The 17,454-nt window shown below is 40.9% G+C and overlaps 1 protein-coding gene across 1 annotated transcript in view; it reads left to right on the top strand.

Moving 5' to 3' along the window:
* Positions 1-16,934: 16,934 nt before the first annotated feature.
* The window catches only part of LOC309556505 (mas-related G-protein coupled receptor member H-like), a gene marked incomplete at its 3' end in the record, with an annotated part of 65,314 nt that continues 64,794 nt past the window's right edge, over positions 16,935-17,454 (top strand). The window contains exon 1 of the mRNA XM_082258954.1: positions 16,935-17,032. The remainder of the gene's footprint in view (positions 17,033-17,454) is intronic.

Below are 17,454 nucleotides of genomic sequence, written 5' to 3'. Positions count from 1 at the left end.
AAAATCTTCAGCACCAGGCCCATGATGCTCTTAATCCGGCCCTGTATACACAGTTAGAATTTAGTCTGATTTCTGCTGAAACAGCCGAAATTCCAGGCACGGGTGACCCTGTCAGTGCCATCCAGCTTAACAAATTTTGAAAAATTGAAGAAGCAGGGTGGAAAAATGTTGCCCAAACAGTGACTGCATTCTGTCACATGTAGTCATTGTTCAAGTATCCTGATAGCCACAGGCCGCTTAAAAACAATAGCTGAGACTGCTTTCTCTGTAACAAATCATTTGTTATTAAGTTAATCATCTGTAATGAAAATGTTTCCATTGAACCCTTGTGAAATATTATTATATAGGTGTGTAGTAAGGCTATTTATAAACTTTGCCATTGCAAGCATTACTAAGGATTAGTTTTAACCTCTCCATTTCAATATGCAGTTTCTTAACCACTTGCTGACCACTAGCAGTACATTTACTGCTGGTGGGTAGCTCCCCCAGGCACCGAAAATGTACCCATACGTCGCAAAGCACATGTGCAGCTGTGCGATCTGTGACCTGCTATGTCCTCTTTAACACAGCGGATTGCGTTGCTTGATTTCTGGACGCTTTGAGTGGCCTAGATACCACGGGATCACTGTGCGATCACATGACACCTAGTAAACAATAGTCATGAATGGAATCCATTTATGACATCATTGTTAACTACTGTGTGGAATCTTTAAAGGGTCACCAGTAATCATATGGTATCTGGGCCAATCACAGCACCCTGTACCATGTGATAGCTGTGGGTCAGTGACAACATCACAATAGTAAACAATGCATCATGAATGAAAGCCATTCATGACAGTTCAAGTAATTGCTGTTACTGTGATCATCACTGTAACAAGCAATCACAGTGTAAAAAACAATTGCTGATCACCCCTCCAGAGTAGTACAGCGTCAGCATGGTGACACTGAACTCTGATGGGAATATGTAGAAAAAAAATGTTGAAAAAGTTGTTTATTTATTTCGTTATTTTTTTCACATACTGTCACCAGTCAGTATCCCCGATCACTGCCAATCCAGTCATATGATGATGCTGTACTGCACTGGTGACCATATATTAAAAAAACAAATTTTGAAACAAAAACTAATTTTATTGAAATTTCTTCATTCTCCAAAACATTGTGACAAAAAATGTAAACTTTTAAAAAAAACTTGCCATGCCTCTTACTAAATGCCTTACAGCCTTGGGCTGTCTACTTTCCATTGAGGTTGGGGGGGGGGGGGTATTTGTACTGTCCTGGCATTTTAAGGCTTTAAGAAATGAAATAGGCTGTCAGTACATCAGGACTGATCAATTTTTAACCACTTAAGCCCCGGAAGATTTTACCCCCTTCCTGACCAGGGCCTATTTTGCGATTCGGCACTGCGTGATTTTAACGGACAATTGCGCGGCCATGCGACGCTGTACCTAAACTAATTTGACGTCCTTTTTTTCCCACAAACAGAGCTTTCTTTTGGTGGTATTTGATCACCTGTGCAATTTTTTGATCATGTGCTATAAACAAAAAAAATTATATTTTTTACATTTTTTTATATGAAATTCCCCCCAAAAAATGTAAAAATCTAAATTTTTTAACATTTTAGGCCAATTTGTTTTACGCTACATATGTTTGGTAAAAGAAATCGCAAAAAGCGTATTTTGATTGGTTTGCGCAAAAGTTATTGTGTTTACTTACTAAGGGAAAGATTTTTGTCATTTTTGTTGTTGTTTTTTTAACGAGTAATGGCGGCGATCTGCGATTTTTTTGCGGGACTGCGTCATTGCGGCAGACAGATCCGACCCTTGACTGACATTTTTGACACTTTTGGGGTTACCAGTGACATTACTACAGTAATCAGTGCTATACATATGCACTGTTACTGTAAACTGTCACTGGCAGGGAAGGAGTTAACTTTATTTGAGAAGGAGGGGTTAAGTGTGTCCCTAGGGGTTAAGTGTGTCCCTAGGGGTTAAGTGTGTCCCTAAGGGCGTGCTTCTAACTGTGATTGGATGTGGCTTGAGGTGTAAGAACAGAGATCAATGGTCCTACATAGCAGAAACGGATGATCTCCATTCTTACACAGGGGAGAATGACAGGCGGCTGTGTTTACATTAGCCGCCTGCCTTTCTCCCACTGTAACGCACACACGCGGGGGGTCCGTGAGCGAGCGAGAGCAAGAGCGCGCCTCCAGCAGGGCGCGCTCGCTCCCAAGAGCCTCACAGGCTAGCGATGTAGACCTACGTCGCTTTGCCTGTGAGGGGCTGACTGCCGACGTAAATCGGCGTTAGGCAGTCGGCAAGCGGTTAAAGATATATACCATAGTTTGTAGACTTTCACACAGACCAAATAATATACTATACACTAGTTTGGGTTATTTTTACCAATGACATGTAGCAGACTACATTTTAGCCTAAATTTATGAAGAAAGATTATCTATTAGCAAAATTTTATAACAGAAACTAAGAAAAATGTCTTTTAAACTTTTTTTCAAAATGTTCAGTATTTTTTCATTTATATAGCAAAAATAAAAAACACCACCAAACGAAAGCTCTATTTGTGTATAAAAAATTGTATACATTTATTTTGCATACAGTGTTGCATGACCGAGCAAGTGCCAGTGAAAATAGCATAGTGCTAAATAGCAAAAAATGCTCTGGTCGCGAAGGGGGTAAAATCTTCTGAAGGCAAATGGATAATTTGCCAAGCACAACAAATAAAAACTCCCTGGCGGGCTTCTGTACAAAATGTGTATACAGTTTTTCCCCCCAAAAAATCATATCCTACCTATGCAGTTACCTCACCAATTAATGTCTTCACACACCTTGAAGTCAAAACATAGGCAATAAGAACTTATTTTCAAACAGTTTCACACATTGAGGAGGACAATAATGAAGGCCGTTTCCACTAAAAAGTAATTTTATAAACTTTTTGGCTGTAGTATTCTGGAGTATTGTTCACATGCTTGGAATCAATATCTAACAGGACTAAAACTGGCCACGGGTTGCAGGAAAGAAAATCGTTACTGACTATGTTGATAGGGAATCAAATCGTCTCAGCCGGGAGAACACACAGTGATTACTGCTAGCGGCTATAATAGCCACTAGCAATATTTGCATGTTAATCCAACAGGCTGGTTGTACCTAAGTTGATCAATTGATCAACTTGGGTACAATCAGTCTGCCCATACATGGTTCGATTCTCAGTCAGTCTCTGAAGAGATTCAAACCATCAATGGCTGTATTAAGATGGCTCCAGCCATACTCTTAACCGCCAAGCAGCAACATACCATTATATACACTTCACTTTTGCAGTGTCACCCAGTGTTCCCCACAATTCCCACGTTGACAATAGCTATCGGGTTTCCATATCAGCAAAAGGTATGAATCTAAAGAAAGCTTGCTAACATCCTTTAAGTAATCTGGAGGGGAATGTCTTTGTTTTTCTCAACAAAACTGGAAATTCACTTAAATAATAGGACACAAAAGAACCCAAAAAAACAATGACTTGCACCAGTGAAGCTTCGAATAGCAGTATTTGCTAGCTGCTATGTTTTATGTTTCTGTAATGCACACGTTTATGTAATCCTTAATCTTAAAATCACACAGCATCATACACAAATATTAAGACAAGGTACTTTATTAAAAAAATACTTTTTTCAATCTTTATGTAGCCTCTCACCTCTGGAGAGACCACTGGAAATAACCCAGGTCTCCCCTACCTGTTCAGTGGCTACCAGGTCCAGTCTTACCTTAAAACGAAGTCCCCCAGTGGCACACTGTCAACGCATCTATTTTCACCAGGTCTTCCTTCCAATTTCAGGCTTGTTGAAATGGTCAGGCTGTGATAATTTAATTCTCGTGCATGTGCATAGGAGTCTTGGTCGTGGCACATCGCTCTCTTGGTCGTGGAACATCCATTCAAAGTGCAGTACAGCTGCTACAAATGTGAATATCACCTAAATGGTACACGTTTAGGAGATATTCAGTGTATGTTCAGGTAAGCCTTGTTATCGGCTTATCTGTAGGTACAAATCATAAAGTGGAATTTACTAATGCTTTAAGGAGACATCAAGGGAGTAGTAAAGGCTAAAAGTTTTTTTTATCTTAATGCATTCTATGCATTAAGATGAAAAACCTTTTGTGTGTAGCAGCCTCAGCAGCACCCCCTAATGCTTACCTGTGCCCCATCTCTGTCCAGTGATGCCCTTCGGCCATCCGGGACTCTCCCTCCTGATTGGCTGAGACACAGCCGTGGTGCCATTGGCACCTGCGGCTGTCAATCAAAGTCAGTTAGCCAATCGGTAGAGCTGAATGGCAGTTCCATGTCTGAATGGACACACGGAGCTGCAGCTCGGCTCAGGTACCCCCATAGCAAGCTGCTTACTGTGGGGGCACTCGATAGGAGGGAGGGGCGTTAAGCCGCAATGAGGGACCCGAGAAGAGGAGGATCCAGGCTGCTCTATGCAAAACCAACTGTATAGAGGCGGTAAGTATATGTTTGTTTGTTTTATTTTTAAAAGAAGACTTTACAATTACTTCAAGGGTCTATTATCCTTTGAAGCTAATTAGGTACAGACAATGCTTGATTATCTTCTTTGCAACAGAGTACAGGGAATGAAAAAGCCAGAATGGGATCAGAGCTGTTTACTTACAGTGTGATTGTTCACAGAGGAGATTAGCGATCCTTTAGCTTTCTATGTCCCTCTTTCGCTATGATAGCCCTGGGAACCAAGAAGGTACAGGTGAGTCTGGAACACATGGTAGAGAAGGGGGGGCGGCATATTACAAGTGACTACACATATCACTTCTAGAAGAACGTTGGCAGCTTACTGTGAAAATGTACACAAAGTCTGTTTGCATGTCTGTAGGAGTTAAAGCTGAGCTATGCACTGCAAGGTTTAACTGTTTTTTTCAGTCTAAAGGACTTTGTAAAGCACTTTTACTTACCCAGTCCTCTGTTTCTGCAGCTCCTCTGTGCTACTAGACCAGTCCCTGTAGCCTCTTCTCTTCCATGCTCAGGTGGTCTGAGGTCCTCTCACATTATCAAGACTGATGCAGGGACCCTAGACATAAATTGGATGAGATGATACTGAGAAACAGTCCACCACCAGAGCATGGGGGAGTACTGTCTCCTGGAGGAGTGGAGGATCAGGTAAGTAAAACTGCCACCTGTCAGTACATTTACCAGATACTGTATATTGGACCAATAATTATAGCAGAGATTTATTTACTTTTTGGTATTCCACTGACTTTAATGCAACTTGTGATCTGCAGCTGGGAGGCTGCAATACAGAATACAAAAGTATTTTGACCTAGTTAATTGGGCATTGCTATAAATGAGTTTTCAAACTCATAAACCTTGTTATGATCACACACTCAACCAGTTCAGAGATTTTCCTGCTCTGGGACAACAATCTAACAAAAATCTAACCAGCAGGCTGAGAATAATTGTCACTGGGGCAGGTTACCTGAGCAGTTTAGCCGTTTACACCTACACACAGGGTGTGCGTGCCGGGTGTGCCTGGGCACACCCTAATCACCTATTGCACATTAGCATTATCGCTCTGTGTGTGGGCAGGGAGATGGGAAAGATCTCACTCTTACCAGCTCAGCCATAAGAGAAGTGCTAGAGCACTTCTCTTTCATTGTGCCAGCAGGGAGATGAATGCGGGCCATATACATGTAGACACACACATGCATATGTGTTTGAGATTTGAGGTGCACACCCTAATGCAATAGGCTGCGTACACCTATGCCTACACACACACACTAGCTGCCTACACATGGTTTATTGGAAACGTACATCATTCACAGAATTTTCATTTGCAATTCTGACCTTGTAGTGTTAATTTTGGCATCGAATTTTGATTTTGTTTTAGTTATAGTCTTTTGACTAAAATGCCACTTTAGTTTAAGCCCCATTTTAGTCATCTGCAATTGTTTTATTCATAGTGTTTTGACTAAAATGCCATTTTAGTTTTAGCATAGCTCCCAACTGTCCCTGATTTTGAGGGGCTGTCCCTGATTTGGAACAAAGTCCCTCTGTCTCTCTGTCCTTGTTTCCTCCTCATTTGTCCCTCATTTTGGTCTGATCTATATAGTTGTATAAAAAAATGCACTTTTTATTTTTCCAGAAAGTATTTCCTAGTGCTAAACCTTTAATCCAATTTCTAAATTGGTGCATTTGTAAATTTCAAAAGCCAGTATAAAGGAATAGTAGTGTTAAAAAAAAGCACTTGTAGGTTTAAAGTGATTGTAAAGCCTGTTTAATTAACATGTTATACTTACCTGTATATGTACCTTTTCTGATTGGCTTACTGAATTTGACAGCAGCAGGAGCCAATGGTGCTGCCATCTCAGCCAATCAGCAGCAAGAGTCTCAGGCAGCCGAGACACTCCTGCAACAACGCTGGATAGAGATGGGCCCAGGTAAGTATTAGGGGGGCTGAGGAGGACTGCTGCACACAGAAGGCTTTTTAATCCTCATGCATAGAATGTATTAAGATAAAAAAAACTTCTGACTTTACAACCACTTTAACTAATCATTTTGTTGTATAATTCTCCTTTAAGGGGGTGTGGCAGTGTGTGTGCCTTATGTCTACACACTTTTGCTACTCGGTGTCCCTCGTTCCAATCTGAAAAAGTTGAGAGGTATGGTTTTAGTCCCATTTTAGTCATCTGCAATTGTTTTAGTCATAGTCTTTTGATTAAAATGCCATTTTAGTTTTTATTTAAATATAATGTTTAGGTAACTTTGAATGCATTATTTAGGCATTTCTATAGAATTTCCAAACTCACTATATACTCCTGGAGTAAAAAAAATATCATGGTATTATTTATGGTATTAAGGTTTGAAAAAAAACTCAGACAGAGATTTAGCCACTCTGTACAATCTGAGGAGACCTGTCCTGCTCTGGACGGTGGTGTGAGGAGGCCTGTAATGCACACAGTGCTCTGGATATGGACAGTCTGAAGAGTAGGCATGTAATACATTGCAAACAGTGCTCTGGATGGTGATCTGAGGAGGCTTGTAATTCACATAGTGTTCTGGGCGGTAGTCTGAGGAGGCCTGTATTGCACACTGTGCTCTGGACATGGACACTCTAAAGAGGAGGCCTGTAATGCATTTCACACAGTGCTCTGGGCGGTGGTCTAAGGAAGCTTGTAATGCTACACAGTGCTCTGGATGGTGGTCTGAGGAGGCCTGTAATGCTGAACAGTGTTCTGGACAGTGGTCTGAGAGGTCTGTAATGCTACACAGTGCTCTGGACGGTGGGCTGAGGAGGCCTGTAATGCTGAACAGTGTTCTGGACAGTGGTCTGAGAGGTCTGTAATGCTACACAGTGCTCTGGATGGTGGGCTGAGGAGGCCTGTAATGCTACACAGTGCTCTGGATGGTGGAATGAGGGGAGGCCTGTAATGCACAGTGCTCTGGGATTGTTGTCTAACACTAAGAGGCCTGTAATTAGGGATGATCGAACTTTTCAAAAGTTCGGTTCGACCAGAACACCCGAACTTCCCGAAAGTTCGGCTCGGATTTCAGAACCCCATTGGAATCAATGGGACCCGAACTTCAGTAAACAAAAAACATCATTTTGAAGCCCTAAAACCCAATAAATGCCCCTAAAAAGTGCCTAGGGTTCTGGGTCATGCCCCAGGGACTATTAATCACACAAAAAAAGTTCTTAAAAATTGTAATTTTTGATAGAGAGCCAATTATTGAAAAAATTATTGAAAAAAAAAAAAAAGGAATTTCTTTGGATTTAGTGTCTGGGGGGTCTAAAAAGTGTACCTGTGAAGTTTCAGCTCTGTAGCATGTCCAGAACCAGAAAAAAAAAAGTTTGTTTGTATTAGAATTAATATAGAACAGGGATATGGCTTGCTGCGTTTTGTAGCAAGCGTTTTTTGGGGGACTTTGGAGGCAGGCATAACATCAGAACTTCTGTGTAGGGGTATATATACATACACCCAAATAGCGGAGCCATATCCCTGTTCTATATTAATTCTAATACAAACAAACTTTTTTTTATGCACATACACAGTATTTATACACATACACATACACATATATAGGTGTGAAAGTAGCAGAAACCTATGCTTGCGCTAATGAAATAATTAACAGGCATATGTCTCCGCTCCTATCACACCTATATATGTGTATAAATACATATACATATGTAGTGTGTGTGTATATATACCCCTATACAGAATTTCAGATGTTTTGCCTGCCTCCAAAGACCCACAAAAATGCCCAAAAAAATGCCTGCGCCAAAAAAAAAATGCCCAGGTGTGTTGTTGCAGGCGGTTTTTTTTGGGCATTTTTTGTGGGTCTTTGGAGGCAGGCAAAACATCTGAACTTCTGTATAGGGGTATATATACACACACACTTATATGTATTTATACACATACACATATATAGGTGTGATAGGAGAGAAGCCATATTGGTGTTAATTAGCGCAAGCATAGGTTTCTGCTATTTTCACACCTATATATGTGTATGTGTATATATACATACATGAGTGTATGTATATATACCCCTACACAGAAGTTCAGATGTTATGCCTGCCTCCAAAGACGCCCAAAAAATGCCCAAAAAAACACCAGCTACAAAAACGCCCAGGTGTGTTTTTGCAGCTGGCGTTTTTTTTTTGGGCATTTTTTTGGGGTCTTTGGAGGCAGGCAAAACATCTGAACTTCTGTATAGGGGTATATATATACACACACACTTATATGTATTTATACACATACACACATATAGGTGTGATAGGAGCGGAGACATATGCCTGTTAATTATTTCATTAGCGCAAGCATAATGTTCTGCTACTTTCACACCTATATATGTGTATGTGTATATATACATACATGGGTGTATGTATATATACCCCTACACAGAAGTTCAGATGTCATGCCTGACTCCAAACATGTCCTCACAAAATCCCTATAAACGCCTGCAGCAAAAAGCAGGGAGACAGGCGAGAAGCCATATCGCTGTTCTGTAAGTGACCTAAGAGAAACTATCTTTTCTCTATAGCAGTCACCCTGACATGGAAGGGTTTTGTCACCCTGCCATAGCAGTCAGAGTCAGTTAACCCTACAGTTAACCCTACACTACACTACGGTCCCCTTACACTTAACACTTTCCCTACAGAAACTAGATTATTAAAGCTAACTATAGTGGAAAATAACACCCTAACTACACTAGATATCCCTTTCCTCACACTAAAAATTGCTAAATGACACTTTGTAGCAGAAGTCACAGAACTGCTTCCACTCTCTTCCATGTCCCTGTATAACAATGCTAGGAATTTGGCGGGACTATCTTATATACTGGGGGGCGTATTCACTAATGATTGGCCTAGGGACCCCCTAGTCACTCCAATCACATTCCTAGCATTCTCCTGCTCCCTCAATTGGCTTTTACTGATGGTTCTGGTCCAATCACGGGCTTTTAAAGCCCATTTCCTGTACCATTGCATTTTGGTCGGTTCTGGTTGCTGAATTCCAAACTTTTCCAGCAAAAAGTTCGGAATTCGGCCGAACCTCGAACGGCCAATGTTCGGGTCGAACCGATGGTCGACCCGAACCTTTCGATCATCCCTACCTGTAATGCTGCACAGTGCTGGATCTGGATGGTGGTCTCAGGTCTGAGGGATGGCCTGCAATGCACAGTGCTCTGGATGCCGGTGGTCAGAGAAGGCCTGTAATGTACCCACAGTGCTCTGGACAGATGGTGGTCTGAGGGGAGGCCTGTAATTATAATGTACACACTGACAGTGCTCTCTGCTCTGGATGGTCTTTGTCATGAGTGGGAGTGGGACTCACACTGACAGTGCTCTCTGCACTGGATGGTCTTTGTCATGAGTGGGAGTGGGACTCTCGGCGAGAAGCCTGTAATGCACATTGCTGCTCTGGATGGTCTTCTCAGGACTTGGAGTGCCATGGAAACAGGAAGTTTACGAGGGTAAACGTCCCTGCCTCACATTTGTATTTAGTTTTGTTTGTTTCATCAGTGGATGAAAATGTGGTGTACATTTTTAGTTTCGTTTTCATCACTGTAAAAAGGCTACTGACGAAAATTTTGACAAATCATTAATTTAATTGACAAAATTAACACTGCTTTTAAGGAAAGTCTGTATTACTTGCTGCCACATGGAGATAGGAATGTAACAGAGTTTACATTATGATAGTGCCATACAAGAGGCATTTAGTGATTCAGCTTATCAATTTCTAAATATAATTTAATGAAAAGAAAGGAAAGAAGAGCATGAAAATATTTACTGAAAACATACTATCAGGGCTTATAAGTGAAAACTTGATAAATAAAGTTGCCTGGTAATTGATTCTATACAAAGTCCAATTCACTTACAGAAAATGCAAATCTAATGTTTGCAATAGTCACTGTCCCTCAGGAAAAGTGACTTCTAGTATCCGTAAAGGTTTGTATGTCAAACGAGAGCATAGAGCTGCAAATGCAGCCATTTTGTCATGTCCATTGAAAGGGTTTCTTATAGTCAAAACTACTCAATAATTTGATTAAGGGGTGTTCTGTAGGGGACTGAAGAGTATTTTAATATGCATTGCTTAGCAGATACACCCTTAATGCTAACTATTTTTAATATTTACATCTATATTTCCCTCTGACAAGATTTAACAATTTAAAAACCAGCACATTATTTAGCAGAATGAAATTAAATTTTTAACGATAGCAAACATAAAATAAATCCTATGCATGTTTCCCTTTGTTGGTCAAATGTGTCCTATTAGCCTTCTGGACCTTATAATATAGGCAGGGCTGCTGTTAGAAATCACGTGAGCCCTGTACAACCTACTTGATAGGGCAAGTACCCCCCAAAAGAAAATGTTAAAACTATAATTTGATTAAAAATACGCTAAAATCTCTAATCTGCACAATTACCATGCTCTGTTCTTCCTAAATAATTTGATTTGTACACTGTTTTTGTGTAGCGTATATGAGGTGTACTCCTTTCTTTAAATAAAGAAAGTTTAAAAAAACAAAACACCAAAATCATTATTACCGGACACAAAGGTAACATAACTTACACATTCCCTGCTAAATGTAAAAGATAAAATTGTAATTGTAGAGTTAATAAATAAAGCTCTGTGTGTAAATGAGGTCTTGGGGTTCATTCACATACGTGCTTTAGCCTGTACAGTGTAAATTAGTATTTTTTTTTTAAATGTGGCTATTGCTGAGTGCAGGCAGCCATGTGTTACGTTATGGTGACGCAGCAACTGAACGAACACGGCTGCAAGTCCTAATTTGACAGTTGCAAAGATGCAGGAGTATTGCCCCTGAACACAGACAGTGTGTATTTGGAGTCACCCACACCTGCACACCTGTCAAATTAGGACCTGCGGCTGCATCCTAATAAAGGCTCAGGCTGGACAAACCTCTCATTCACACTGTATTGGCCAGAGAACCCTTAACTTTTTTAAATCATTTTTTTAATTTTTTTTAAATAATTTTTTAGAATATTTTAAGTTTTTATTTTTTTTACATTTTTAAAATTATTTTTTACAATTTATTATTGTTCACATTTTTTTTTTACAATGCTGTTGGGGGGAGGGATTGGGTGAAATATCAGGGGTTTAAACAGATACCTGACATCTCACCTTTGAGACAGAGAAAGGAACTGAGGACATAGATTCTTCAATTTCTTTCTCTGCAGCCTCAGCTGCACTGCAAATGAATGAACAGGAAACAAAGGTTCCTGATCGATCATAAACGGAACACTGTTTACTATGCTTCAGTAATGAATGAACACAGTGAGTAATCACTGTGGGGCGATGTTCTTGGACTCACCCTTTGGAAGCTTGGGCCATGCCTTTTTTGGTATTTATTCACTTTTCTATATTTTCTCACTTCCCATGTTTTTCCACATCCATGACTATTTTATCTGGTCTTTCTTTTCATTTTTTATCCTCTACTCTTCCATGTGCCTTTTTTGGTTTTTATTATTTTTTCACACTTCCCATGTGTTCCTCACGATCGGGGTTCCCCTCCCCTTTGCACTACTGTTTTTTCCTTCACATTCAGCTTTACTAGCTTCACACCTTCGATCTGTACTTCATATATTTTCTTAACACTATTTGGTGTCACTCCCTTACTAATATATCCTTTACACCCCAGCAATCGACAAGCAGCACTATATATATTTTTATATATATTTCTTACTTTTTTATATATCTATATATTTTTTATTAGTTTATATACTGATTAATACAAATATTTCTTGCTGCTCACATGCACCATTTTTTACTTTATTCAGTTCAGCCCATATCTTCCGGTGAGTGGTACCCTTGCCTCTGCCCTTTTGCTCTGTGTTCCCTCAGCTCCTGTGGGAGACCTCTGGCCCCATGTCTTGCCTCTTATGCTAGCACGCATATCAATTGCAACGTAAGTTTTGGTAAACTGGGAGTTTTTATTTCATCCCTCCTTCCTTTTTTTGTCCAGTTTTCATTTCCCATTAAGGCTATTGTTGCTCTATACATATTTACACTTATATATTTTGTAGATATGAAGCCAACATCTACTCCTGATGAAGTGGCATTATAAGTCCACGAAACGCGTCAAGTTGTTTGATGTTTTGATTTTACACTACTATTCTACATTAGAAAAAAAAACGCTGAATGGCCATATATATCCATATATGAAAAAGACACCTTCATCCCATATGAACATGTAAACAATTTCAAACAGTTTCCATGAAGCAGACGCGAGGGACCGCCCAACTACAGTGGTGGAAGACGCCAATCCACCCTATGTTGAGCAGGTCACAACCGCGACATGGGAAGTAAGAGAAACAGGAGAGGGGGGGATGGGGCTTGGTGGGATTTTAATGGTGTTTTACACAAATTATAAAAGACAAAGCAATAAAAATATAGAGTTATTTTATTACATCAAAACATGACATTTAAAAGTGCAAAAGACAGAATGAGCACATCCAAACAAGTAAATACATTATGACAGGTAGGACATGGAAGAGTGCAGATTTTTCAAAAAACCAGAACACCTGGTAAATTGGTAATATGAAAAATCCATGTCCATCCACAAGACTTTACATGTTTTGCGGTATTTAGACCGCTTCTTCAGAAGTGTTTTGTATAAGCAGATACAAATGCTATAACTACAATGAAACAAAATAACAGCGTCAATAACATAGTTCATGCATATACATTATAGAAAAGCAGCCCATTGATTGTGTCCCAGAGACCAACACCAGTGTGTGCCTCCCCTACGCCCAAGTCACAAAGGAGTGGGCACAGATGGAAATTGAACCCCAAGCCACATCAGAAGGTCTCCCGGGCGGGTGTGGTGGCATACAAGGATCAAGACTAACCCAAGAATAGAAGTAAAAAATTGAGAAAATTGGTCAGATGGGAAATGGGGAGAATGAAATAAAGGGAATAGACTATACTCCAAGAGAGAGGGGAAAGAGGAAAAACCCACCTATAAATCGATAGGCAGGATAGATACCTCTTATATACCCAAGAATCCTCTGCAGTCTAAAAATAACATCAGAAAGGATACCCCATATCAAAATGACATGATGTAATCCATAACATCGCACACCTGAAAGGTTTCACAGCAGTATTTTTTGAAAATTGATAAATAATGACATATAAAGATGTATATATTTAACCAGTATAATCATACCGAGAATATGGTCCCTTGAGGAAAAGCGCAGGCGGCCAGAATGTGCAGTCAACAGGCACTATGGTCTAAGGCCCCTTGGTTTGACCCATGACAAAAAGAGTCACCAAATGGATCCCAATAAAATGTATATCAGCTTGTATCCAGGTCACAAGTGTTCAAAAAAAGGAGACTAGAATAATAGAAAGCGGAGATATTAAAGTAATAAAATTTAGGTATCAGTACCATTTAGAAAGGATTATTGTAATAGAGATTGTAAAAGAGATTCGATACCTGATGCCTGGACTGTACAACACAAATGGCCGACTGAGACCATTAACACACTAGGGTAGCGTCTTAAATTGCGCCACAATCTGGGCATCATCCAATCCGAAGGGACCGGAAATGACGCACTGGACCCGCTGTCAAAATGCGCACGCCGTGGAGTTCCACAGCCCGATCTGCCAGGGGAGGCGGGGGCTGCGGCCAGGACTTGTTCGCCGAGGACCCCGCCCCCCCTCCCGACAGCGCGCACCCGCCCATAGGACCAAGGCGCAGCTGCGATGCACATACCAATCAATAAGGGCAGGAACAGAGACACAACCACGGGCATTGCATCAAGGGAAACAAGCAAAGGGCTGCAAAAACCAAAAATAAATTACAATATATTACATATATCATACATAAAGACATGGGAGAACAATGCAATACATTACAATAACAACCGGTAATCGGGTGTATGTAACAGAAAATAAAAATACCGTAGGGGAAATGGGAATTCCAACTATGCTCCTCCCCTTCTTTTTACACATACCCAAAAACAGGAACGGCTCAAGAGATTCTTGGGTATATAAGTGGGTTTTTCCTCTTTTCCCTCTCTCTTGGAGTATAGTCTATTCCCTTTATTTCATTCTCCCCATTTCCCATCTGACCAATTTTCTCTATTTTTTACTTCTATTCTTGGCCAAAAGGAGAAGCGATCTTACTGGCCAGTGGCCAGGAAGAGGCAGAAGAGACACCGCTGGAGGAGAAGGACAGCGGCTCACGGTTCAGCCATCCAGCACTCCCCAGCTCAGACAGGAGGATGGAGGAGGTAAAAAGGCAGGCCGTGGGGGGGGGGGGGGAATGTGTCGCCTGCCAACCGACCGACTGGGGGGGTGCGCAATTGGTTTTGCCGCCCCCCCCCAGTTACCGAGCACCAGCCGCCACTGCTTATTAAATACCTTGCTAGTGGAGGTTTATGACATCACCACATTCTGTTTTAGCTGGTTTGTGTTTCATCAAATGTGTCACCTTCCAGAAATGCCTAACATAGACACGGGATTTAAAACTGACAATTTTTCTTGTAACTGACTTGCAGTGGTGGCTGGTGCTCTGTAATTTGGAGGGGGGGGGGGCGGCAAACCAATGCTCACCCCCCTCGGTCAGTCAGTCAGTCGGCAGGCGACACGTTCCCCCCCCCCCCCACTGTCTGCCTCCTTACCTCCTCCTTCCTCCTGTCCGAGCTGGGGAGTGCTGGATGGCTTAGCCGTGAGCCTCTGTCCTTCTCCTCCAACCATGACTCTTCTGCCTCTTCCTGGCCACTGGCCAGTAAGATCGCTTCTCCTTTTGGCCAATCATGAAAGGGGTCTCACAACCCTCTTCCTGATTAGCTGGGAGGTCAGTGTGACAATATTCAATCGCTATTGTCACACAATGGGTGGGCCCAGGGCGCAGTTCCCTGCGCCCCGAGCCCACCCTTTTTTGAAGCCTGTTAGAGCCTCTGGCTCTTATCACGTGCTTCAAAAAAAAATCCCCTATTAGAATCCATGAGTCCAGCGCCCTGCATGTAGATTAGGGGGCCGGATGCATGGATGGGGGGGCAGTGCCCCTGCGCCCCCAATGGACGGGCCATCCCTGCCGACTTGTGAATTTTGAAGAAATTAGGCTGGCACTGTGTTCAGTACATCTCCCTCATTCTTTACACACAGCTTGGGGCTTGTCAGACCACACTATTATTATAGACCTCTCTTAGAAAGAGCCGTGAAGCCCAACTTCATTAAGCAGAATTTATAACCAGGAATCTGAGTTTGCATGTGTAATGAATTGTAATGAAAAGACTATACTCAAGCCTTAAATAGCCTGAATAATGGCATACATGCACATTCTGTAAATATAGTGTGTTTTTCATAGACGAAGGTTCATTTCCTATATGCATATACCCAGGCCATCTTTTTTGTACCTTATCCTGACCTCCACCCTAATAAAAGCCTGTGTAGGTGAGCTTTGGGTTGCAATGGCAGGATGCTTTTGACATCAGTTGAGACATTTCTGAGCTCATCTAGAATTGGCAGTTACATTTAACCTGGCTTTAAGCTACATTTGACCTTGACCAGCTTCAGCATTCTCACTGAGTTTTATAAGGAGAAAAGCAGTTCCAACTCAAACAAAAGCCTATTAATACCGGTACTAACACTAATGTCAGAGTTCAGCAAAGCAGCAAGAGCTGGGAAATGAAAAGGTAAAAAAGTCAGAATCTGCAGGGCTAGCAACAAGGCCGGTTAAAATTTGTGGATAACAGGGCACCACATCTGCCAGACCTGCTACCCACCTGTACAGCCTATGTGGCCTATGCAGAACTTTGACCCTGAAAAGAACACATGAGAGTACTCCTACTGCTGCTGGTAGCCAAAGGCCTTGTTATATAAACTGCCTAGATCTTCGTATGATGCAGCAGCTCAGAAGCATCATTTTCTTTTATTATTTTTCTTTTATACAAAACAGAAAATAAATATTTTTAATTAAAAAAACATAATATGATTAATTAATGCAGACATGTACCCTATTGATTGTTGTGAACTGTACATTTTCATGACATGCCACTTTAGTAAGAAAGGTTGGAAAATAAAACCTATCGATATTACATTTGTACTGGAAGAATAGTAATAAGCACAAATATGAGATTAGGACATGTATAACTAAAAACAAGCACGGTGTACAAGGTAGGTAATAACAGCTCCCATTTCAGATAACCTGAGACAATAAATCAGAGAAACACAGGAAGCTGAGCAGGGATCTGCTGTTGTTCCTAGCAAGACACAAGCATTTCCTGACATTTTCAAGAGATGCTAAGGAGGCTAAATCACAAGACTCTTTAACAGGCATTTTATTGGGCAGACATTAAGCTTACATAATTGCTTCCTGATTCTTTGTGCAAAAACTGTACTCATTAATTGGGGTTATCAGCTCAATAATAATAGGATGTATGCTTTAAAAGGCAGCACAGTTAATGCATGTGAATGGAAGCACTTTTCGGGCTTGCAAGTTTTATCTGTACTTGGACTGAGAGAGCAATAAGCATTAAAAGCTTCAACTACTCAAGGTAAGAATTCTAATTTCTCTTCTTTACATTTAATGACATGTAATATAAAATATCACAATAGTTAAATCACTTTTAAAACTTAACACAATGGGCAAGATTAACAGTGCCATTTATTGCAATCAGATTTTTGTTCAGGTATAGCCCACCTGTATCAAGGCATTGATAAAAGATGGGCTGCACCCCACCGAAACGTTAGGCACGTAATAAATTGCACTGTTTATCTTGCCCCTTGTTTCAAGTTCTGAGAATGCTTCAACTATTGTGAGTTTATATGTGCCAACTTGCATACAGCACCTAGACAGCTTTATGTTTTATGTGTGCTAGAACCATAGATCCACCGCAATATTTTTTTCTATATAAATTATTTGAAAGTTGCCATTGTCTATCTCTGAAATGGCTTGTCCTGTGGCTGGTCTATTTTT

Source organism: Pelophylax lessonae, assembly GCF_965119305.1.
Source record: "Pelophylax lessonae genome assembly, chromosome: 5".
NCBI classification, from domain to species: Eukaryota; Metazoa; Chordata; class Amphibia; order Anura; family Ranidae; genus Pelophylax; species Pelophylax lessonae.
Note: the sequence above shows the minus strand (reverse complement) of the source record. Positions and strands in the feature narration are given on the sequence as shown.